Source organism: Petaurus breviceps, unplaced genomic scaffold (assembly GCF_028583685.1).
Source record: "Petaurus breviceps papuanus isolate PSGF00001 unplaced genomic scaffold, PetGlider_PUasm1.0 90895, whole genome shotgun sequence".
NCBI lineage: Eukaryota > Metazoa > Chordata > Mammalia > Diprotodontia > Petauridae > Petaurus > Petaurus breviceps.
Genome location: NW_027187372.1, coordinates 639,216 through 664,274, shown reverse-complemented (window position 1 = coordinate 664,274; position 25,059 = coordinate 639,216). Strand labels below are relative to the sequence as shown.

General features: G+C 41.9%; 1 long non-coding RNA gene across 2 annotated transcripts in view; it reads right to left on the bottom strand.

Annotated features, from left to right (window-relative positions):
- The window catches only part of LOC138150969 (uncharacterized), a 144,798-nt gene that overhangs the window by 90,380 nt on the left and 29,359 nt on the right, over window positions 1-25,059 (bottom strand). The window contains exon 3 of one of the 2 annotated variants that reach the window (XR_011165709.1): window positions 18,811-20,090. The exons of the other annotated variant lie outside the window; for it this stretch is intronic. This is a non-coding gene — a long non-coding RNA (uncharacterized lncRNA). Of the gene's footprint in view, window positions 1-18,810; window positions 20,091-25,059 lie in introns of those variants that run through there. 2 annotated transcript variants of the gene reach the window in all.

Here is a 25,059-nt window from a genome sequence, read left to right as displayed (position 1 = left end):
GGCACCATGGTTTGAAAAGGATATTGATCAATTGGATAGCATCCAGAGGAGAGCAACAAGGGAGAGGCCCAGGACAGATAAGAATCAATTTAAGGAACTGGGCATGTTTCGTCTGGAGAAAAGAAGACACAGAATAGACGTGATAGCTGTCTTCAAGTATTTCAAAAGCTGTAATAAGGAAGAGGGATTAGACATGTTAGGTTTGGCCCCCGAGGGCCAAATGCAGAGCAACATAGTGAAGTTACAAAGAGGAGATTTAGGTTTGATGTCAGGGAAATTTTCCTAATAATTAGTGCTTTCCAAAAGCAGAGCCAGCTGCCTTGAGGGGCAGTGGGGGTGGGGAGGATTCTCCCTCCTAGGAGGTCTTCAACCAGAGGCTAGATGGTCATGTGAGTAGGGATTCCTTTTGTGTGCAGGTTGTACTAAATGACTGCTAAGCTCCCTTCTCACTCAAAAAAAAAATGTCTATGGAATGGTGTTAGTCTTTGTTTCGGAATGCCTCGAACCATAGTGTACAATTTTATCCACCCACTGAATGATTGACTATTTACAGGGCACAAGTCAGCTTTATAGAAGGAAGTAAAAGGTTTGCCCATCTTTGAAAAGCCTCATTTCCTAAGAGGATGTCTGCTCCCTCCACGCCAGCCACATAGACCAAAGACAAGACAAGACAGAGCTTGCTGAGTCTGAGGGAATCTATCATCATCTCCTAATACAATGGCAGCTGTACCATCCTGGGGGAAGGGAAGGGAAGGGGGCATCAGGGTGAAATATAGGAGGGTGAACACGTGGAAAGGAAGTATCTAGGCCTCTGTGAGCACACACAACGTGTTCTATCTAGATGCAGACAACTCATACACATGGGCCCATGGGCCTTCTACTCACAAGCTGAGACTCAGGGTAAAATGATTTTAAATCCTGGCAATGTGAGTGGATGTCCTGCCATAGCAGAAATTCAGGAGCTATGGCAATGAAAAGCCAAGTCATTTGGTCAAAAGTCAGAGTCCTTCCCAAGTTCCTGACCAACTGGCATACTACAAATGGCAAGCAGTACATGGGGACCTGAGTGAGGCATGGCCAAACAAAGATGGCATCATTAGTGACCCCAATGCTGAGCAGGCACGACATTCTCTCCCCCCAGGGATCTCCAAGCTGTCCTGTGGGCACCCAAGCCCCTGAGCATGAGTGAGGTCCTGATTCTTTGCCACCCCGCACACACTCCACCCCCAAGCAGGTTGTAACCTCCATGAGATCAGAGCCTGTCACATCTCAGTCAATCAATCAACAAGCATTTACTAAATGCTTATTATAGCTAGAATCTATATGGCATTTTAGACACTTCATCTCATTTTACAGACATTGTCTCTACGTGAGCAGCACTATGCCAAATGCTAGAGATGCAAAGAAAGGCAAAAACCAGTTCCTGCCATCAGGCAACTCATAGAGAAGACAACCATGAAGATGACTAGATACGTGCAAGATCTTTACAAGATGGCGGACAATCTCAGAGGAGAAGACATCAATAGCTGGGAGGACCAGGAAAGATTTCCTGCACTAGGTGGGATTTGAGCTGATTCTAGAAGGAAGCCAGAGACAACAGGTAGAAGTGAGGAGACAGGGAATTCTGGGCAAGGGAGACAGACAGACAGTCCATAAAGTACATGGAATATCCTAGTCAAGAAAGAGGAAGTGGGACAATGTGACTGTTTTGTAGAGAGGGTAGAGGAGAGTAAGGTGTGAGAAGACTACAAAGGTACAAATGGATATTGTATTATATTGTATTGTAGCTTTTAAAGCCAGAGGGACTTATGGTTTGAATCCTGAAGTTAAAAGAGTCATTGGAGTTTACTGAGAAGGGTGACAGGATCAGACCTATACTATGGATGCTCAGAACCAAGCCAATGCTTTACACAATTTTTTTGGACCAGATTTGTGATTTTAATGGCATAGGGAATTCGTAGAAAGGAAACTCCCTCTACCAGTGAAGATTTGCACCTTGGAGAGTTAAATGATTTACTCCAGGTCACATAATCAGTATGTATCAGAGGCAAAACTCGAACCCAGGTCTTACTGATTGGGGTAGGGGAAGAAAGGGTAAGGGTTGATCTCTATCAAATATACCACATTGTCTCTATATACATAATAAGTATTTAATGTTTGTTTAATTAATTTATAGATATTGAATTGAATGTCTTACCTCTGCAGATCCCCCAAAAACCTGGGTAGGGAATTCCAGCTGGTGCCAACCAACAGCTTTAGCTCTAGACACCTAGTGTTAGCACAAAAGAGACCTATCTTATTTATTGGGGTTTTGTTTTGGGTTTTTTGCTGCTTTAATAGCCACAACACAGCATCGACTCAGTGGCATAGCTTATATGAACATTCCCGTTAGGGGAGTCATCAGACTTTGGCTCTGTTTTATAGGTGAATAAAAGGAAAGGTTAAGAAAGTGAGTGAATTCCCCAAGACTGCACACAGAACACTGGGTAGTTGGCAGTCAGATGCCTACATTCTGCATCTGCCTTTAGCATCTCAACACCTTCCATCCCAATTCTTAAATGCCCTGGAGCTGACAGCATGAACTCTCGGCTACTAAATCTCAGTCCAGACCACAGGTAAGATGGCTGAGGGCTTTTCATATGAAACTCATCAGCTTTGTACATGGGAAGCACAAGGAACGAATTACGATATCCTGGAGGGAAGTTGTTTCAGAAGAATCAGTTCTCCTGTAACTATGAAAAAGTCATCAATCACAAACTTGGAAAGACTTGTGTGAACTGAGGCAGAGAGACCCAAACAGTGACAACAATCGTGTAAACTGAGACATGTCAGAACTCTGATCAATGAGTTGACCATTGGCTGTGATGAAGCCAGTCTCCCTCTTCTTAGCAGAAGAGTTCTGGGTGACTGTAGGTATGGAATGAGGCATACAGTGTCTGGCTACTGTGTTGGTTTGTTTCACTTGACTCTATTTCTTTATTATAAATAAAAGTTCTATTTGAGGAGAAGGGAAGGAAATTGGTGGGAAGTGAGTAATAAAAGAAAGGGAGCAGGGGAAGCCTCAATAAAACATTTGCTTTTACATTTAAAAAAAAAGGAATGATGTAAATGACATCTAGATGGGTCCACTGAACCATACACCTGACCACCTGCCTGATGCAGTTTTCCTTGACCCCCAAGTCCACCCCGCCCCCTAATGCCATCTAGAGCCTGGCCCAGTTTGGAGAGGATTGGGAGAAAAGAAGGCTCATGGCTCCTGAGACTTTAGCAGCATGATATGAGGGAAAGAGCACTGAAATCAGTCATAGATGTAAAGGATAGAAAGTTTATTGATTTAATCCTGGAAAGGACCTTAGGGATGGTCTACTCCAGCTCCCTCCCCATTTTATAGATGAGGAAACTGCATTCCAGATTTATTAAGTGATTTGCTCAAAGTCACTCAGGTAGTGCACTGCAGATGTGGGCTTGGAATTTCAAATCCACCTGGGTTCCAGCCTCAGCTTAACCACCAACTAGCCTTGAGACACGAATGGGATGAGCTGTTTTCCATTTCCTCATGTGGAAAATGGAGATTACCTATCTGCTGACTATCTCATGGGGTTACTACAAGGAAAGGACTTTGCAAGCTGGGAGGCCTATCTAAACAGGAGCTGTTTTGCCCCATCTCCATTTCCCTATGGTACTTGGAAACACTTTGCAGCAGCAGAGTGAGTCAGCCCCCTTTGAGATAGGACAGAGCTTATTTTTAAAGCTGAATGTATGAGTACATCCATACACAAACCTACTCCCAGAGAGGGAAGCTTCCATCATGCCATTCTGGAACTCAAATGAAGCAGATGACAGGCAATCCAGCCAGATGAATCCTCTGATTGTGACCAGTAGGACCATATGGGTGAGGAAGTGCCTGGGGCCAAAGGTGGATGGGGGGAGAGCAGTAAGGGGGCACCATCCATTTGCCTTGAACTGGCAAGTTAAACTGTAAGACAAAGATGCTTCGGGAGGGGCACCATTACAGAATATCATCCATCAACCCTGACTGAATGCCCAGGACATGCCTGGCACACCAACCACCCAAACAGTCTTCTAAACACGATCCTGCTGTCTGGCAACCGACACCCTAAAGAAGGGAGTAAACAACGTCCTATTTTTAAGGCTTCCCTTACATTTCATTTTGGGGAGAAACCGGAGAAGAACATTAAGCGAAAGATGAGGGGGAGAGGGAGGAGAGTCCCTAGATATCTGGTGACAGCAGATCCTAGGACTCCTGTGCAGGTGGAGACAGCTTATCAATGCCCTGGTGTGAAGCAATCGGGAACATTCTGATCAGGCCTCCTTTTAAAGGAGTAAGGCTTTATATAGAAGCCTCGGTGTGTAACAGGGAATGTCCTGGCTCCAGGCCTCCTTCATGGGGAGGAGATATGGGAGGCTGAGTTGAAAACAAGGAGCTTTATAAATAACTCACTATAAACTGATGAGGTATGTACTACACACAGGCCTTTTCTTAGAAAGGCAAAAGCGGAACTCGCTCTTTTGCTTCCCAGCTGACCTCTCTTCCTTCCTCTTATCTACAAGCCCTTAAAGAGATAGAAGGAACAAGATTTTATTTAAGCACCTATTATGTGCCAGGGACCGGGCTGAGGGCTCTCTCTCTCTCTCTGTCTCTCTCTGTCTCTCTGTCTCTCTCTGTCTCTCTGTCTCTCTGTCTCTCTGTCTCTCTCTCTCTCTCTGTCTCTGTCTCTCTCTCTCTCTCCCTTCTTCTCTCCTTCCCTCCCTCTCTCTCTTCTGGAGATCAACTAGAAGGCTATTGGGATAGTCTAGGCATGAAGTGATGAAGACCTGGATTAGAGTGGTGGCAATGTCAAAGTAAAGGAAGGTGCTCATATGAGAGATGTTACAAAGGCAAGGTAGAAAGAACAGGAGTTGGCAGCTGATTGGATATGGGAGATGAGAGCAAGTGAGGAGTCAAGGATGACACCTAGGTTACAAGCCTGGGTGACTGGGAAGATGGCAGCACCCCTAACAGTAACATTGAAGGTAGATAAGAGTCTTGGGAGTGGGGAGGAAGGAGATGAGAAATAATGAGTACAGTTTTAGACATGTTGAGTTTATCTCTGATATCTTTGGGACATTCTGTTCAGGATGTCCAGCAGGTAGTTGGATGTGAGACTTAAGGTGAGGAGAGAGGTTCAGACTAGGCAAATAGATCTGAGAATCACCTTCATAAAGATGATAATTGAGTCTGTGGGAAAACCAGGAGAGAGCAATGCCACAAAAAACCTAGAGAAGAGAGTATTAAGGAGAAGAGAGTGGTCAACAGTATCAAAGGCTGCAGAAAACTCAAGAAGGATGGTGATTGAGAAAAAGTCAATCTGGCGATTAAGATATCATAATTTGGGGAAGAGCTATTTCAGCTGAATGATAAGGAAAGAATCTAGACTGTAGAGAATTAAGAGAGAGAGAAGAAACAAAGTGAAAACATTGATTGTAGATGGCCTTCTCAAGTTTAGCCACAAAAGGAAGAAGAGATATTAGACCAAAACAAGTGAGGGTTTATTGATCATGGAGGAAGCATGTTTGCAGGGAACAGGGAAGAAGCCAATAGACAAGGAGAGGATGAAGATGAGTGAGAAACAGGGAAGCTAGAGGAGTTAATCTTCTGAAGAAGAAAGGATGGAATGGGATCTCTTGTGAATGCAGAAGAGTTCACCTTGGCAAGGAGAAGGGCCTTGTCAAATGAGACAGAAGAACATGGTGATGGAAGCCATCTGGGTGATATGAAACAGAGAAGAGAATAGGGAGCTCTCAAGGAGTGGTCTCAATTTTTTCAGTAAAATATAAAGCAAGATTCTCAACTGACAGGGTGCCATGGAAGATTTGAAGAGGAATAAAAAGGCCTGGAAAACCCAGTAAGGTGAATGGGATTGTGAATTAATTAGAAAGATATAAAGGATTGCCTTGTGGGAGTCAGAGCCCAGTTGGAATTATGTAATATATTTGTAGTGGTTTCAAGTCAGAACAGTTTCATGATATTCTCCAAATTCATCCAGCCCCGTGTGAGTAGGAACAAAGGCATCATCATATAGTGGGAATAATCCAAGGTTGAAGCTTGGCAGGGTAAAATCCTCAATAGGATTAGGATGCAGCAGGGGACTCCAGAGAAGAGAAAAGAATAGAGTTGAATTGGGTCAACAGGTCAGGATGGGGAAAGGACAAAAGTATAGTCTTTACTGGAGGAATATTTAGGAGTTGATGCATTGAAAGACATGGGGTTAGGGGGGAGAACAAGGTTGGGATGCTGGGTAGAGAAAGGAGTAGAATGACAGAATGATCAGATAAAGGAAAGTCTAAAGGAATTAGAATTCATCGAGGGAGGGAACTCCCAAAATGGTAATTCCTTCCACTGATACCAATCAACCACTAGTCTGCAATTTAAAGTCTCTGAGAGCTGCCCAGGACTCTAAGAGGTTAAATGAGTAGCCCAAAGAGTTATTGGCTAGTAAGTGTAGGAACCCAGGTTTTTAAACAAAGGATTTCCCTGATGCTCCAAAGTGAGTCCTCTATCCAGGACAGTCTGGATTTATATGCTACTATTATAATAGGATTTTGCCCCTAATAATACTGATGAGGTAATGACTGTAATAATTATCCGCTTCCTGCATTGATCAAGCCAAAATTGGTTTTGTAGAGAACCAGGGACAAAACCATTTTAAGATACTTATTTCAGTTCAGTCGTTTCTCAGGCATGTCCAACTCTTCATGACCCCAATTTAGGATTTTCTTGTCAAAGATACTGGAGTGGTTGGCCATTTTATACTCCAGCTCATTTTATAGATGAGGAAACTGAGGAAAGCAGGGATAAGTGATTTGCCCAGGGTGTGCCTGAGGCCAGATTCGAACTCAGGACCCCCTGACTCCAGGCCTGGCACTCTATCCACTGTCCCTGGCTGGGTGGCACAGTGGATAGAACGCCTGACCAGGAGCCAGGAAGATTAACCTTCCTGAGTTCAAATCCAGACTCAAACACTTAGCAGCTATGTGACCCTGAACAAGTCACTTAACCCTGTTTGTTTCACTCTCCTCATCTGAAAAATGAACTGGAAAAGCAAATGGCAAACCCACTCCAATATCTTTGCCAAGAAAACCCCAAATGGGATCACGAAGAGCTGGACATGACTAAACAATAACAAAGTGTTAATAGTGCTTGTTAAAGATCATGTTTATTACTGAAAGTGTGTGGTTGGTCTTGGTTCCTTTCTGCAAGGCAAGCTTGGGTCCAGGGAGGGGGAGGCAGGAAAGTTACTTAGATAGAAATAAACACCAAGGTAATCACACAAACCCCAAACAAGTGGACATCCTTATCTGGCTTACTTCTGACTTATTTATGGGTCACAGGTACACAGTTTTCTCCACCTGGATTGGTGCATTTGTAAAACTTTCTGAGTAGTTGTTTATTTTTAAATATAAAGGAATGAGATGGGGAAGGAGAGTGACTGGGGAATAATAGTATACAATTCCCCATTAGTCTTCAATCCTGGCAGTTGACCAACTCCCCGATGGGCTTTGTGGCAACTGTATCCCAGGTTCAGGATGTCAGGACCCATGAGTGGTTTTCATTTGCAGAAGTTAACATGGACCCTGGCCCTCTCCTTTTTTGGGATATCATCAACTTCTAGATAAGTGAATTCTCTGAGTGTGAGCTCATGTCTCCCTCCCTCCTCTCTCTCTCTCTCTCTCTCTCTCTCTCTCTCTCTCTCTCTCTCTCTCTCTCTTCCAAAAACGAACTGATTCAGTGACAAATTTATGATAGAAGCTGTGCCTCTCAATACATTTTTTCTGGCCTTCATAACTTTAGGAAAGCCCTTGCTGGGGTCACAGATCTCTTTCTCTTGGTCACAGTGGCATCACAGTGATAAGACACATCCTTTCTACCTCTTTTTGCCTTATTACTCTGATGTCCAGAACCTGGAACAGGTAGTTCCCATCTAGATGGTCCCCCATTAACAGACAGCATACCAAATTTTGGGGCATGCTGCCAAAACAATGCTTAAGGGAATTTTCACGTCTCTAAATGCTTTTATCAATGAAAGAAAGAAGCAGCAGATCAATGAATCAGACATACAACAAGAATAAAACCCCTAGGAAACCAAAAAATTTAATTCCTAATTAAAACACCAAAATAGAAATCCTAAAAATCAAAGGAGAAATTAACAAAACTGAAAGCAGATTCTCCCCCATTGTCCAGTGTTGAGCTTCCCCAGCGGCTTGAAACATTTATTCTTGACACTTTCCACCAGATCTGAGGCCAGATCTTTCTGATAACGTCCATATAATGACATTGAAAGAGCTGTGCTCTGCTCCTCTAAAATAGAGAGCCTGCTACTTAAAACAAGCGCTTCTTAAGTGAAAAGGACAGTTTCCTCTAATGCTGAAAACTTTTTCAAGTAATAGAATGTCAATCACAGCATTTGTCCTTTCCTTCTAAAGTTGATACTAATGTGGTCACAGTTTCTTCCTTCCCTTTGTTCACCTTTCCAGTGATACCCTAAACGTTATATCACAGCCTTAATGTGGTCATTAGATTTTTGTCTTTATATCCCAGTGCAAAGAAACAGTGTCATGTAGTGGGAATAGCTAGCTTCAGAAAACCTAGGCAGAAATTCCAGCTCTGTTCTTTAGTGTTTATGTGACCCTGGGCAAATTTTCTGACCTCCTTGATCCTCAGTTTCCTCATCTGTAAAATAAGGGCTATAAAACAGAGATCATTATTTTTTTGTATGTCCTGGACCCATTTGGCAGCCTGGTTAAACCAATGGACCCCTTCTCAGAATGGTATTTCTAACTACATAAAATGAAGTACATAGGATTACAAAGGAAACCAGTTCTATTAAAATAAAGACGCAGTTGTGTCCCCACCCAAGTTCACAAACCCTCTGGAATCCATCCATGGACCTCTTGGAGAACAGTGGGTCCCAGGGTAAGAACCTCTGATCTAGTTTCAGATGCTAAGACTCTGTCTTCCATTCCCAACTTCTATCCCTTCCTTTTCCTGTTCATTGATGTGCAAAGTCCCTTTCTTTTTAGAAGCACTGTTCCCATTAGATAAACCTTCCCCCGTCAAAAATTACCCAGCTAAGACCACGCTTGCATAAAATCTATCAGCACATAAGTGGCATCCTGCTGTTTCAGTTCCTATTCGTTTCCATAGTAATGAGCACCAATAGAATTCTGCTGGCATGTGGAAGTTCAAGGCACATCAAACTATTGTAACAGACCCATAAGATCTAATCAATGCATAAGCATGCCCATTCAATCCATCAGCAACAACACACCACCAGGGCATCCATGTTTTGTGCCTCAATCATCTCTGAAACAGCACACCCCTTGAAACTGAAGGGCAATTTATCAGCTGACAAAAAAAAAAAAGCTGACGTGAAATGTATTTATAGGATTTAGGACTAGAAGGAACTTGGAGGTCAATTTACAGAGGAGACCCAAAGAGGTGAAGTCATTCACTCAAGGCCACCCAGGTAGTAAAAACCAAAAGCCTGGATTTGAATCAGGGGTGTGCTGGAACACATTGTGCGATCACGTACACCACAGAAATCAGCAATACCTACAAATGGGGTTTGATTTATTGTTTTGTTGATTGTCTAAGCTTTAAAAAGTGTTAATGCCCATAAAACTTAAAAGTGCATCAATATCCCCACCCTCCCCAATCCCCCAGCCTGGTTGTCAAACATTTACCAGCACACCCCTGTATTGATCTAGAAACAGTTCTAGAAGGCTCAAGAAATGAAGTCATCCCCAGACTAGAGACCTGGTAAAAGGATAATAATATTAATAACGATAGAAATGGAATAGACAGAAAATAATAATAATAGTAATAATAAATAGCTTCTATATAGTTCTTTAAGATTTGCAAAGTGCTTTACATCCTTTTTCTTCTTTGAGCCTCACCACTCTCCTGATTTTAACCCAGGTTCTCCAGTTGCAGAGCCAATAGACTTTCCACCATACCACGCCTCCTCTATCAGTCCTTGGACTTCTAGAAGTCAGAACCATGACGGCCTTTACCAGAACTGTGAACTGTCAAAGAGCCTTCCAACATCTCTTTGAGTACCTTTTCCCCTGATTTATTATCTGGGAACACCCCAAAAACCTTACCCCATATCACAAATGGAAAATATAGCAGGACCTTCTAAGATCAAGCCATCAGCAAGCGTTCATTAAATACCTATATGGGCTAGGCACTGTGCAATATCCATTGTAAGATAGCCACAATATCCAAAGCAGTTCCTTCCAGCACTATAAATCTTTGGGCCCATAATCTGTTGGGTCCTGGAACCCACCCAGACCTACTCTCTTCAGGCACTAATGCAGTAGTCCACAAGGCTTCACCATATCCCAGTGCTGTGCTCAGTTGGCACCATGAGGGACAGAGGGGGTTATAGGAGAGTAGCTATAAGTTTATCTCAGGTCCCTCCCCTCAAGGAATTCAAAATCTATCAAGGGAGACAAGAACTCACATGAAACAAAGGGTTAAACTGAGTAGCTGAATTTCATGAGGAATTGAAAGGCAACATGGCTTCCCCCAAGGAAGTCTCTGAATCTTCCTGGGCCACAGTTTCCTCATCTGTAAAAGGAAGGATTTTACTTCGATATCCTCTTATGTCGCTTCCAATGCTGAATCTATGATCTTATCATTCAGGTAAAAGTTTGGTTACAAGACATTGGAGGTCCCCTGCAACTCTGACATTCTATGAGATTATGTATGAGTGCTTGGGTATTGTAGGGCTTCAGAGGATGGGGAGATTAGTGGGAACCAGAGCAGTCAGACTGGATTGTAAATGTCAAAGTTTCCTGCAAGAGGGGATTTGGATAGATGGAGTAGAGAGGAAATGAGCATCCCAAGATTAGGAAGCAACAGAAGTAAAGTCACAGAGACTAGAGAGGGATGAGAATGAGGACTCTTGTAATAATAATAGCTAGTATTTAAGGTTTACAAAGTACTTTTCAAATACTATCTCATTTTATTCTCACAATAACCCTGGGAGGAAGGTAGATACTTTTATTAACCCTATTTTAGAGATAAAGAAACTGACAAAAAGAGAGGTTGAGTGACTTGCCCAAGGTCACACAATCAGTATCTGAGAACAGGTTTGAATTCAGGTCTTCCTGACTCTAGGTCCCAAGAGTGCCCTGGCTCTCCTATAGATGAGTCCTTCCTGACAGCCAGTAAGTCTGTTCACAGCTCCCTTGCCATAGTGCCTCATAGTGAGGACCTCTCCCTGTATACTGCCTCAAATCCTCCCTCTACCCAACTCCCACACCTCCACCCTTCCCTCCAGTCAAAATTTGCCCTCTTCAATTCAATGAAGCAGTTTTCTTCAAATCACCCAACATGTATTGCCAACCTGGGGAGATGTTTGTCCTTTTTTTGGAAGAGGACCAAAGACATAACAGGTGATGTCTTGACTAGTGAGTGGATTTGATTTAAATGAGACAGACTTGAACAAAGTCATCAGCCTCATTCTTTCTTCCAAAGTCATCAAAATCCAGTAGCAAAACAAAAGCCAAGACAACTGGCGATGGCCCAGGATGCAGTGAATGACCCTGGTGTCTTCAACGGTTGACCAAGATCTAAGGGCTCCACAGCACCTCCTCCAGCCGCCTTCATGGCCCTTAGAATAAATTGTTCTCATCCACCCATTTCACAGGGGACAGTCTTCACATGCTTGGGTAGACATTCCCCTAAGTCACAGATGGGTTTAAGACCCCTCAGTTACATCAACTATGTTTAGCCTGTCTGCCAAGATGGTTTGCTGGGATACGGCCAATGTCCATGCTACAGCTTCTTGGAACCACTGGTGAGAGTTGAGATAGAAAATTTAGATAAGCCAAGAGTTCCATTGGCCTATGTCTAGAGGAGATATAAAGCTATTTCATAGGCTAACTGTGTATCACATTCTGGTTTTCATTCCCTCTAACAATCACCACTGTAAAAACAAGCCAATGAATTAATCCCTATTAAAGTATAAAAGACTGCTAATGACTTATTATTCTCCTATTCCTTTGTACCCTAGGATCCTAAATCTTAACCCAAAGAAATTAATCTCTAATCATAGGATTTCAGGCAGATCGGTGAGGTATTTTTAATCAAGGTCACTTTCCCTGTCCCTCAAAGGAAATCATGCAGGTGATGAAGAAGAAGAAAAATGGCAGAACTGTGGGTTTCAAGTTCATGTGACATGATGTTAGTGTGATAATAAGTACAATAACATAAAGAAAACAGTTCTAAAAAGCATCTGAATCCCAATTAAAATCATAAATTTAAAGCTATGCGACTTTAAATGTCTTGTAGCCCGAGGTGAGCAGTTGAGAAATTAAACTTGCCCAAGGCCATACAGAGAGTGGCAGTGTGGCAGTGTTCGTTTTAGAGTATATAGTTCTTGGGATGCCCTTGCTACACAGGTCTAACCAAGAGCCGGCTACTGCCACTCACTACCCATGTCACTTTGGGCAAATTACTTCACCTTTCTGGGCTTCAGTTCCTCCTCCATAAAAAGAAGGGATTTGACTATATGTCTTCTAATATCCTTTCCAGTTTTAAATCTATAATTACCATCTGAGTTCAAATATTTTAGTATCATTTTTATTTTTGCTGAAACTTAATACCTCATGACCTTGAACAAGATTACACAGGTAGTAAATGTCAGCTGGATATAAGAGCCAAGTCCTTTGACAGGAGGAACAGACTCAACATTTTTTGCACTATCACACATCCCTGTCTAACTGACTAATCTTAATTCCAGAGAACAGATGGTAAAGCCCCTTTTCCTCCTTTCAGTAGAGAGGTGGGGGACCATAGGTGCAGAATAGCATATATGCTGTCAAACAAGAATACTCCATCAGTTGGGTTTGCTTTACTGTTTCCATTTTCTACAAGTGATGGTTGCATTAATGGACAGAGTTGATGAAGAAGTGACTGGTGTTAAAATTGTCAGTATCATTTTAAAATTTAAAGAAGAGTGCACGGTGATTCTTAAGCACACCTGCTCATATGACTCCAAGCAGCAGTGAAAAAAAATCAAGTAGTGACTGGGTGTGGAAGCTGGTAGGGAAGGAGCAAGCCTAACCAGGTGAGTCAGTAAAAGGAATACAGTGGAAAGACTATGATTTGAATATGTTTTTCACCATGTTTTCTTTCATTAACTACATTCTAGCCAATTTGCTAGCAATTAGGTTGTTCAGTGGATAGAGTGCCTAGCCTGGAGGCAGGAAGACTCATCTAGCTGAGTTCAAAATGGCCTCAGACACTTATTAGCTTTGTGACTCTGAGCAAGTCACTTAACCCTGTTTGCCTCAGTTTCCTCATCTACAAAATGAGCTGGAGAAGGAAATGGCAAACCACTCCAGTATCTTTGCCAAGAAAACCCCAAATGGGGTCAGGAAGACTCAAACACAGCTGAAACGACTGAATTTGAAGCCAATTTGGAAAACCAACTGTTTCATGATCTCATTCTGTCCCATTTTGACTACATCCATTTGGAAAGGCTAACAGTAGCTCTATCATTTGAAACTCTTTCATTCCTTCAAAGGTCATTCATTCCTCCCCACCACTTAACACCCTTCCCCCCCAACCAAGAGATTTTTCACTTCTTGGATCTCTCCTGATTCTCTTTTGCACTTCACTTCTGTCTCACTCTCCTTCATCCCACATAATCAGTTGTCAAATCCTGTCATTTATACCTCCATAATATCTCTGCTATCTTTCCCCTTCCATCCTAAGTCATTATTGTTGTTGTTGTTGAGTCCCTATTTGGGGTTTTCTTGACCAAAATACTGGAGTGGCTTGCCATTTCCTTCTCCAGCTCATTTTACAGATGAGGAAGCTGAGGCAAACAGGGTTAAGTGACTTGCCCAGCATCACACCAGTAAATGTCTGGGGCTGGATTTGAACTCAGGAAGAAGTTTTCCTGACTTCAGGCCTGGCACTCTATCCACTACAGCATCACTTAGCTGCCCTAGTCTAGACCATCATCATCTCTTTTCTCTTCTAGACCACTGCAATAGCCTCCTAAAACATTCCCCTTCCTCACGTATCTCCCTTTTCCAATCCATCCAGGACTACAAAAGCAACTTTCCTAAAGTTTCTGACCGTATCCTCCCTCTACTCAATAAACTCCAATGACTTCTTATCACCTTTAAAATCAAATATAAACTTCTTTGCTGATATTTAAAGCATTTCACAATCTGTTCTCAAATTCCCGGGCTTATGACCCATTACTCCCCTGCATACACTCTACAGTCTGATCAACCTAATCTTCTCACTATTACACCCACAACAATCTAGCTCCCATCTCCATTCCTTTGCACTCATTGTCCCCCATGCCTGTAATGTCCTCTCTTTCTTCACCTCTACCTCTAATCTCCTTCAAGATTCAGTTCAATTGCACCTTCTGAAATCCCTCCTGATCCTGGCAGCTACAGCTTCCTTCCCAATCACCTTAAAAAATTACCTTGTATTTATATACTTTCTATATACCTGTCATTCCCTGCTCCCCATTGAAATGTAAGCTTCTTGAGAACAGAGGATGTTTAATACTTTTCTCTGAGTTTCAATGGCCTTCCTAACACATCTGTTGTTTCTTAGTTGTGTCAAATTCTTTCATGACCTTATGTATACCAATACTGTTCATGGAGTTTTTCTTGGCCAAGACAGTAGATTGGTTTGCCATTTCCTTCTCCAGTGGATTGAGGCAAACAAAGATTAAGTGACTTGCCCAGGGTCACATAGCAAATAAGTGTCTGAGGCTGGATTTAAACTCAGGTCTTCCTGACTCCAGGGCCCTTAGTCTATCCACTGAGACACCTAGCTGCCTACCTGACACATAATAGGTACTTTATAAATACTTCTTCATTTATTGACTGATTGAAATCATTGTTGTTTTCATCCCAAAAGACTGGTCCAAATCATTAGCAGCAAGACCACTTATATCTATCTCTTCGTTCCAGGTCTTACTGGCACATGTTTTGGATTTAAATCCTTTTCATTTTCACTAGCAACCTTCACACTAACTCATAATTCCTTTCAACAAATGTTCAGTTCACTTGGAGAATGGAATCATCTTCCCATTCATGCATGAGTCACCAGATGGAGTTTGCAGTGTGTTTGCTAGCTGTGTGACCTAAGGCAAGTTAGCTAACTCTCTGAACCTTCCTTTCCTCCCTTTTAAGACTAGGGATGATAATACTGTAATAATCTACCTCACAAGGTTATTGAAAAGGACATTAAAGCACTATGTGAATGTGAGCTATAATCTCAAGCCTCCTTGACAACTTTAAAAGACAAAAGAATGGTTATCTTATTAATAAGAAAGTGTCCTTCTTTGATAAAGTGATTTTTAAAAAGACTCAGACTAAAGATGGTCAAATATTATGCCAATTTTCAAAAAAGATATTCTGGAATGTATTATTAAATGGAGATAAGTGATCATTTAGAAAGAGAAAAAGTCATCTCTAAGAGCCCATGTAGATACAGATTTATGAATAACAGGTCATGCCAGTTGGACTTCATTCATTTTTCTAAAATGGGAGATGAAAGGAATGCCATAGACATATGCAACTTGAGACCCAGGGCCCCTAAGGACCTGTGGCTCAGACCCATCCTGGTGGAGCTAACCCCTAGAGCTCCAGGAAAATAAGTTAATTTGCTCAGGGTATGGGATGTGTGTGTGTGTGTGTGTCTGTCTGTCTGTCTAGATTTCTTCAGATCTGAGTAATGGTGTTCCCAGTTCCCATACATAGTAGCACTGGCACATAAAACCTTTATTTCACCCCACAGAAAATTAGTAACATACAAAAAGATTCACAGAAACCTGTAAATAGACATAGAAAAAAATGATTTTTTATAAGGTATGGTTCTCTGAGAGAAGGAAAGACAGGGATACAAAGGACAATGCAGGTGATATGAAATATATACATATATATCAAATAACATTTTTTTAAAGTCAATATAGAAAACACAAAGTATTCAAATAGCTCTTCTCCTTCCAAAGGACAATGAACCTGGGGTTGCCATTAGGAAAGCCTTTGACATTCCTATAAGTCAGTCTTTCTCTTAGAGTCCTACATACACACAATCAAGATTTATAGTGCCAACGAGGTGTGCTGGTAAATGTTTAACAATTAGCTGGGAGGTAGGGAATGAATGCAGGACGAACTTTTAAGCTTTATCTTTGTAGGCACTTAATAAATGTTTGTTGACTGGATGACTGAGACCAGGAAGCAACAGAGCTAAGAGTGGATCTGGGTTCCAAGGAGATCCAATCACCCCAGGGAGACTTAGGATAAAGGCTCTTATGCACATCAGGAGGACCATGAAGGGAGTTCAAGGGTTCTATGGACTTGGAACCAACCCTGGAGAAGCAGTAGCAGAGGGATCTTATCCTCTTAATCATGTGTGAATGAAATAGAAAGGTATCTTGTGATGCAGATTTTAGGAGTACCTGAAATCCAACTTTTTGGAGAAATGTCAAGAGACCCTAAACCCCAGCTTCTTGGACTGAAGAAAGTATAGTTCCTGGGCAACACAATCCCAGCCTTCTAGCAAAAGATAGGCAATTTCCTGGCTAGCAACAGCCTTGAACCTGAGGTTCATGAGTTCAAGGCTCAGTCTTGTAGAGAGATAAGAGTAGTTCTTGGCCAGTGCCAGCCTGTTGGAAAGAGAAGAAGCTCAAACACATGACTACTAAAGCTAGAAAAACAGCATGAAAGTCTAAGCCACTATGTTAGGGAACAAAAAAAATCTGGATTTTGCTTCCCACTATTAATATGGGTTATTTTGATAGTGAAGGTCTGATGAAAAAAGGGATGCTTGTCTAGAAGCCCTAAATTTGTCTCCCTTAATGGAGGAATCCAAGCTTTTAGGGTAGTATTATAAGGCTAGGTATCAGTATGAATTTCTAGGGTAAAATAGAAACTCAACAGAAATTTGGAGGTGGGGGGGAGGTTCACTTAGTAGGAATATCAAACTCAGTACCTTTCCAAGAGATGACAAAACCACAGGATTGTGCTGTCTCTCTGGGGGACTATAGGAACCTGGGGAAAGGTAGCATTCGAAAAAGACTTATTTCAGTTGTTTATTAGCTGCTGTCCTTTATGTTGTTTTTACATTGTCTGTAGGAGGAATAAAGACTGTCCTTTATCCTATATGTGCTGTTATCTTGAATGCTTATAGATGATCCTACTATGCTATTACCCACGGATATGGAAATCTAGACACAAGCTATATTTTGCCAAAGTCTGATAATTTCCAGAATAAACTCTGGGGAAAGGGAAAGCAAGACAAAGAGAAAATAATTCCAGAGCCAGCTTCCGAAATTGAACTCAGTCCGCATAAGTCCGGAGCCTAGGGTGCAGGAAAACAGCAAGAACTGTGGGTGTATAGCCTAGAAAAGAGAAGACTAAAGACAGATGTGTTAGATGTCTTCATATGTTTGGAGGGCTGTCATGTGTAAGACATTCAGCTTGTTCTGCCTGGCCAAGAGAAAAAGTTGCAGAGAAGGCAGATTTCAGATTGATATAAAGGAAAAATTCCTAACAATGAGAGCTGTCCAAAATTGTCCCCCAAGGGAGAATGTATTCTCCTATCACTCTAAACAGAAGCTGAATGAGTTCTTGTTGGAGATGTCATAAAGAGGATTCCTGCTCTGGGACATGTGAAATCAGATGACTCCTGAGATTCTGTGAAGCCATTTGCGGGGTGGGGGGACCATGGCTTTGATTTGGTTGCTAGAGGGCATTATAGAGGAGGAATTCCTTTTCCCAAAGCAATGTGGCACCTTGCTCTGGAGTCAGACTTCCCGGGACACAGAGATATTCTGTGCATAATAATAGCATGTCCTGCAGGGGGCAGCAGTGTGCAATATAAAGGTACACAGCCCAATAAAAATGGCTAAGACATTGGATTTCCACCAGCAACTAGATCTGGAAAAGTGACATTCGAAAGGTCAGATTCAGGCAGACAAAGGACTCCTAGTACAATGTGGAACAACATCTGATAAAGGATACGGAGTGGCAGGTCCTTACTGAACCAGAATGCATGGGGGTAGATTTAATTTGGCACTCGGGAGTTTTTGGCCATCAATGAAGGTCAAGGGAACCACCATGATTCTGAGGCACAAAAAAAACATGTCATTTCTTTCCCACACCTAGAGACCTTCATATGGACTTTCCTCTTAAGTCTAATTGTCCAAGATAGTTACAGGAAGGAAAAGATTAAAGAAAAAAAAGGCAGAGGCTCACTCTGTGCCAACCTTAAGCAAGGAGAAAACTGCCACTGGCCTTAAGGATCTGGAAATGGGGAGGAGGCCAAAGAGGCAACCTTGCACAAGAAAAATGTCAGATCTGGAACCAAGAATCCTGGTACAAATGCCCAGGTGTCCCCTTTATAACCTTGGTTACATGACATCAGGGAGGTGATGCCTTGGGCAAATGGTTTAACCACCCTAGCTGGCCATTCACATCCCTTCATTAAAAAGAACTTCCCCAAGAGGGAAGGAGGGGCAGCACCAAGGAGGAAGAGGTTTATAAAAGGCAGAAATCTCTGCCCCCTTCCCAATTGCATATAATGCTTTTTTTTTTTTTTTAGTTATGTTGCTCCCTTACTCTCAGGGTTGGGTTTGTGAATGGACAGAATAGGAAGTCACCTACGTGGTACACTCTCAGGTGGGAATACCTTACTGCCCCTTTTCAAATGTGTGCCCAAACTCTTCTTGGGAACTCCCCAAGCTTTATTCATCTGGCTTAAGCCATACAGGGACATTGGCTCTTATCAAAATACAAACACTCCTAGGAGAAATCACAAATTTTCACTTTTAATTTTATTAATAATGGGATTTTCCATGGTGCTTTGGGGATCGAAAAACACCTTATTCACAATAACCCTGGGAGGGAGGAAATGCAAGTATTATCATTCCCATTTTTCAGATGAAGAAACTGATACTCAGAAAAGTAAGCAATTTGTAGGGTCACACTAAAATTTCAGAAACAGAATTCGAGCCCAAGTCTCTCCTAACTCCTGGGGCAGCTAAGTGGCTCAGTAAATAGTGCCAGATCTGAAATCAGGAAGACTCATCCTCCTGAGTTTAAATCTGAGCCCAGAAACTTACCACCCTGATCAAGTCACTTAAACCTGTTTGCCTGATTTCCTCATCTGTAACATGAACTGGAGAAAGAAATAGCAAACCACTCCAGTATCTTTGCCAAGAAAACCCCAAATGGGGTCACAAAGAACAGGACACCGCTGAATACAACTGAATAGCTCTCCTAATTCCAGGTCCAGATCTTATTCTCTTCCTACTATATTACTTGTCAATTATACTTCTTGTGACATCAATTATAGGTCTCACTAAATCTCAGTATGAATAACTAGATTAGAACAAATCATAGGCTCATAGGTCTAGAGCTAGAAAGGACCTCAGAGGCTAAGCAGTTCAACCCCCTCATTTTATAGATGAGGAAACTGAGGCCCAAGGGAAGTTAAGTGACATACAGGCAGAAGCGACAGAGCCAGAATAGGAAAATGGGACATCTAACTCCCAAGCTAGAACACTTTCCACTATATGATGATGCCTCTTGGTTACTGAGCAAAGGTACAGAAGAAGACACACGTTTTCAGACAGGAGGAAGGGGTTGATGAGATTTGCTTGGCCACACATGTAACAAAGGATGACTGACTTCTATTTGTGTGATAGGCAGGTCAGTTAGTGAGAATCAATGGGGCGCCAAAAAAAAAAAAGAAACAAGCATCAGTACAAACAAAAACACAAAGAAAACAAATTTGAGGAAGAGATAAAAGGGCAATTTGGTAGCTCCCATTCTAAATTTAATAGACTCTGCCTAAAAACAGAACATAGAAGGCCACAGAAACTCCTAGTTTCGTATCCAATCCACTTCTCTTTGGCTTTTTGTACATCAGAATGTTTGTGTTTGTTAATGACTGCCGAGTTCACAATTTTCAAAAAAGAAAGAACCCCAAAGGGACATCGATGGGAGAAATAGCTGGGTTTGGGATTTTGTCTTCATTCCTAGAGAGAAAAACATCAAGAAGGTCATTCATAATTGAATGGATCAGACCCAAGAGCAAACCCCACCGCACACCCTTTCATACTCTTTGCATGAAACTCTAGTCATTTTCAAAATTTAAAAAAAAAAAAAGAAAACAACCAAATTGCACAACCCAAGCTAGGATTTTTTAATATCTTCTGTGCCATCTGCAGTGAAACAAGTCACTTCTCTTTCAGGGACCACAAACTGCCTGATGTCCAAAAAAGGAAAATGTGGATAAAGAAGGGGCGATGTTCCTGATCAGTTTGGTAAACTTAAAGTGTGTAAACATTTATCCTGAGTCAAAAAGGCACTACCCCATAGAAAGTATGAGCATTCACAATGGGGCCTCTTTTAGAAGATATAGACAATTCCTAATTCCTAATCGGGCTGCCTCTCAGAATCATTGGTTCACTGGGACTCTGGAGGACAGACTTTCTGAGACCCCAGAATGGGGTAAGTTAGATCCTTTTTTATTCCCTTTTTGACTTCCCACTTGTACCATATTTCCAGAGTTCCAAGGTAGGGATGGGGAGATTTTCTTCCCTTTAGAAGGTCTCTGTGGACTCACAGAGGGACTTCCTGTAATATTAGAATGATAGTAAGGGCTTTATGTATTTTTTGTTTATAAGCTTCTATGAATCCATTGCATCTTCTGCATTTTATGTGGGGTGAAATTTTAGTAAGCTGTCCTATACAATATGTTTATTAGACTGAATGCTTGCATAGGCTTTCATAAAGCAAAGTAAGCCATATCGCTGCTTATTTCCTATATTTGAAGAAATTTAGACAAGAATTATACCTGAGCTATGCAGGAATATTTCCCCAAAGTAAACTCCAGGGTAGGGACATAGTGAGACAAAGGAAGAAACTTAACCCTCCTTGAGTTGGCCCCAGGATCCAATCAATTTAGTGTGAGTCCAGAGGCTTTGGGGGACCTTGAGCCATGGGTTACACTAAAAAGATGTTCCCAAGATCCTAAAATATCTGACATATTTAAAGGTATGTTAATATTCAGTTGTTTCAGTTATGTCTTACTCTTTGTGACCCCATTTGGGGTTTTCTTAGCAAATAAACTGCAGTGGTTTGCCATTTCCTTCTCCACCTCATTTTAGAAATGAGGAAACTAGTTCAAAAGGGTTAAATGACTTTCCCAGGGCCACACAGCTACTAAGTGTCTGAGGAGTCTTCCTGACTCCAGGCCCAGCACTCTATCCATTTTGCCAACTAGTTGCCCCACATTTAAGGATAATACACTCATTTTACACAACTACAGACCCAAAGATCCCATTCTTTGACAGTATTAGTACAGTTAAATTTCATAGAATCAAATTCAAAGAGAAATTTCATTCTGAATTGTGGCAAGTTTGAATTGACATGGAGCTTCATTATTTTCTAGTACATGCAGTAATTTGAAATAGGCTGTTTGCCTACTGAACACATTCCAAGGAAACTTTTGAGGAGAAAGAACCCTTTCTGCTGAGGAAATCAAGGAAGGCTTTATGGAGAAGGTGGCAAGTTGAGCCTTGAAGTAATAGAAGGATTTTAACAATCAGAGATGAAGGAATGTTTTCCAGTCCTGAAGAATGAACATCATTATAATATGTTGGGAGGAGCTCTGGACTCAGTCAGAAGTCCCAATTCTGCTTTCTACTAGCCATGGGGACCTAGGGCTGACTGCTTAAGGTTTTTTAACCTGTTTCCCCATCTATGGGCAGCTACGTGGCACAGCAGATGAAGTACCAGGCCTGAAGCAAAGAAGTCTTCTCTTTACAAATTCAAATCTGACCTCAGAGACTTACTAGCTGTGTGACCCTGGGCAAGTCACTTATCCTGGTTTACCTCAGTTTCCTCAACTCTAAAAATGAGCTGGAGAAGGAAATGGCAAACCACTCCAGTATCTTTGCCAAGAAAACTCCAAACGGCATCATGAAGAGTTGGACGTAACTGAAACACGTGAATAACAAAATGCCCCATCTACAAATTGTTCTCTTTTCCAATCTACCAATTGGAGTGAACAGCACCTCAGTTTCTCTATCTAGAAATCAGAGCTAATAGCATCTATCTGTCAGGGCAGTTCCTGAGGATTTAATGAGATAATACACAAGAAATGAAAACTCTAAAGTACTTTACCTCTCTAAGATATGATTAAGACATTATGGTTCTCTTAAGAAGGTTAAATATGTCCGCTGAAATCTTGTGTACATTCGTATTTTATTCTAGACATTATCTCTGCAGTATGGCAGAATGAACCAGCATTCTAAATTAGCAGGTAATGAATGAGGTTATAGTGTAGGCAGGTGGGCAGTGTGAGAGAAAAAAAAATCAAGAAACTGGAGGGGGGGAGGAGGAAACATTGGTGTCCGGTAACTAGGACAGCTGTTCTTGGTCTGTTCTCTCTGATCTGAAGGTGAGCTAGCTACCCGCTTCAAGATCAAAGCTGAGCTATGGGGTGCTGGCTGAGCTCTCGCCCCCGGTCAATCTCCAAGGTCATCATGACCACACCCGCTCAACCCAGAAAGGGTCCCCTCCTTCTCCCCCTCTTTCTTTGCCTTTGTGTTCCTTACACAGCCCAGCTGCCACCACTTCTGATAATTGGTGTCTGGCCCACACACCTGCACCCAGGAGGGGGCCATATTAGCAAGTGACCATCAGCATCTGTGCCAGAGACTGCTCTCTGAACTGCTTTCTTTCTATTGGGTTCTAAAAGAGGGCTCTGATTTGTTTATTATTCATTCACTTTCTCATACGTTCATTTAACAAATATTTATTGACTGCCTACTATGGGCAGAGTGGAGAGGAAAGGATCCTGTCAGGCTCACTAAGGGCTCTCATGTGGTGAGTTTCCCATAAAATCTTCTTTCCTCCCCTCCTTCCTGTCTAGACCTATCCTTTCTTCTTCCATTCTCCCCCCTCTCTCCTATCTATTTTTGTCCTAATCTATCCTATCCTAATCCTTCCTTGAACTGCCCTCTCCTCTTCTCCCTTGTCCTTCTCTCCCTCTCTCTCTCTCTCTCTTTCACACACACACACACACACACACACACACACATCAACTCTGTCTCAATCACCTTTTTCAAGAAGAAACCTTAAGAACAAAAAACAGAAGGAGGGTCTCAAATCTTGGGATAGATAAGCAATCTAGGATGTCAAGAGGCAATGATAGATAAGTGGATAGATCCACATGTCTGGAAGCAGTAAGACCTGAGTTCAAATGCATCCTCAAACACTTACTAACTGGACAAGTAATTTAACCTCTATTTGCCTATTTCCTCATCTGTAAAATGGGATTAAATTAAATTTAAAAGTTAAAAAGGGGATTACCTACCTCGCAGTTGTTGTGAGGATCAGATGAGAATAACACTAAAGCACTTGGCAGTGTCTGACACAAAGTAAGCAAGATACAAATGTTAGCTATTATTAAGGCCTCTCGTCTAACCTAGGCCATTTTGAGAGGTCCGAGTTCCCCAGGCAGCTCCTCTGTCTCCAGCCTGGCATTGCCCAATCTAAAGTAATTAGGCATTTGTCTTTTAACAAGAGCCTGCCAGACACTGTTTACAAAAGTACATCCTCAGACCTAAGGGTCTGCTGCTGAGGGTCAGGGAACGTTGAAGACAGCATAGCAGAGAGAGAGAGTGCAGCCCTATCCTGAGAAGGGGGTCTGTAGATTTCCCCAGACTCCCAAAGGGGTCCGTGACACAAAGAAGGTTAAGGACCCTTGCCTTAGACTAAGTGAGGAAAATGCCTTCTCCTAATTGGCACAAAGAGGAAAGGCAGGGTCAGACCTTCCCGAACATCCCCACAAGTGGGGAGAAAGTAACTTCCACACTCCAGGAACCAGAGTTAGCCCTCTGCCGCATCCTGTGTTCTAAACTTGAGCCCCCTTTCCCCAGTATGTTCTTGTGGGACAGTGGATCACAGACTTTGGGAAAGATGTTTACTATCAACAGTTCTTAATCTACTGCCTTATTAAATATCTCTTTCTAAAGACAATGAAGTCTGCCTTATTAATGATTTGGCAGCTTGGTGGCCATGTACATAGAGGAGTAGATCTGGAGTCAGGAAAGGCCGAGTGCAAGAGCAGGTCCTTAAACGCTAACTAGCTCAGCCACCCTAAGCAAGTATTCAGCCTCTGCTGGCCTCAGTTCCTTCATCTGTCAAATGGGAATAATAAAAGCACTTTCCCTTATAGGGTTTTTGTGAGGATCAGTCGAGATAGTGTTTGTAAAACACTTTGCAAACCTTGAAATGCTATATAAATGCTATCTTCTGTTACTGATATCAAGCAATTGTAAGGGAAAGAACACTGATAGAGGTTCATGAGCTATGACATTAGTACACACACACACACATACACACGCATACACACATGCATATACACGCATACACACACATACACACCCTTTTAGGGTTATTCCAAGACTATGTGAGGACAAGTAGCAGCCTTGCTCTGGGTCCAGACTAGCCAGTTCAAGTGGGGATTTGGAGAGTAAGTCCAGAGTTACATGGCCTAAAAATGCATAGACCCCCTATTCTTTACTCTTCTAATTATACCATTCGAGGGCATGTGAGATCATTTGTACTTTTGTGAGTAGGAGGCAAGAGGCAAGAAAGAAGCAGCGTGACCTGTGTTTCCTGAACCCTCTGGAAATGCTGCCTTCTAAGCAACAGGAATCAAGAGGTAGAAGGGACTTTAAATATTCACTAATCCAACAGCCCCTTCAGCACCCCACTGTTTCTCAGATGGGCAAACAGAGGCTCAGAGATTACCCTCTCTGATTGACTCACGATAAGAAAAAAGTAATCATATTTATATCTATTATATATATAATAATCTGTGTATATATAATAATTTGTAATATATAATAAATAATGTAATATATTATATAATAATATAATATAATAAAAATAAATCTGTAATAAATAGTAATATTTATATCTGTAAGGCTC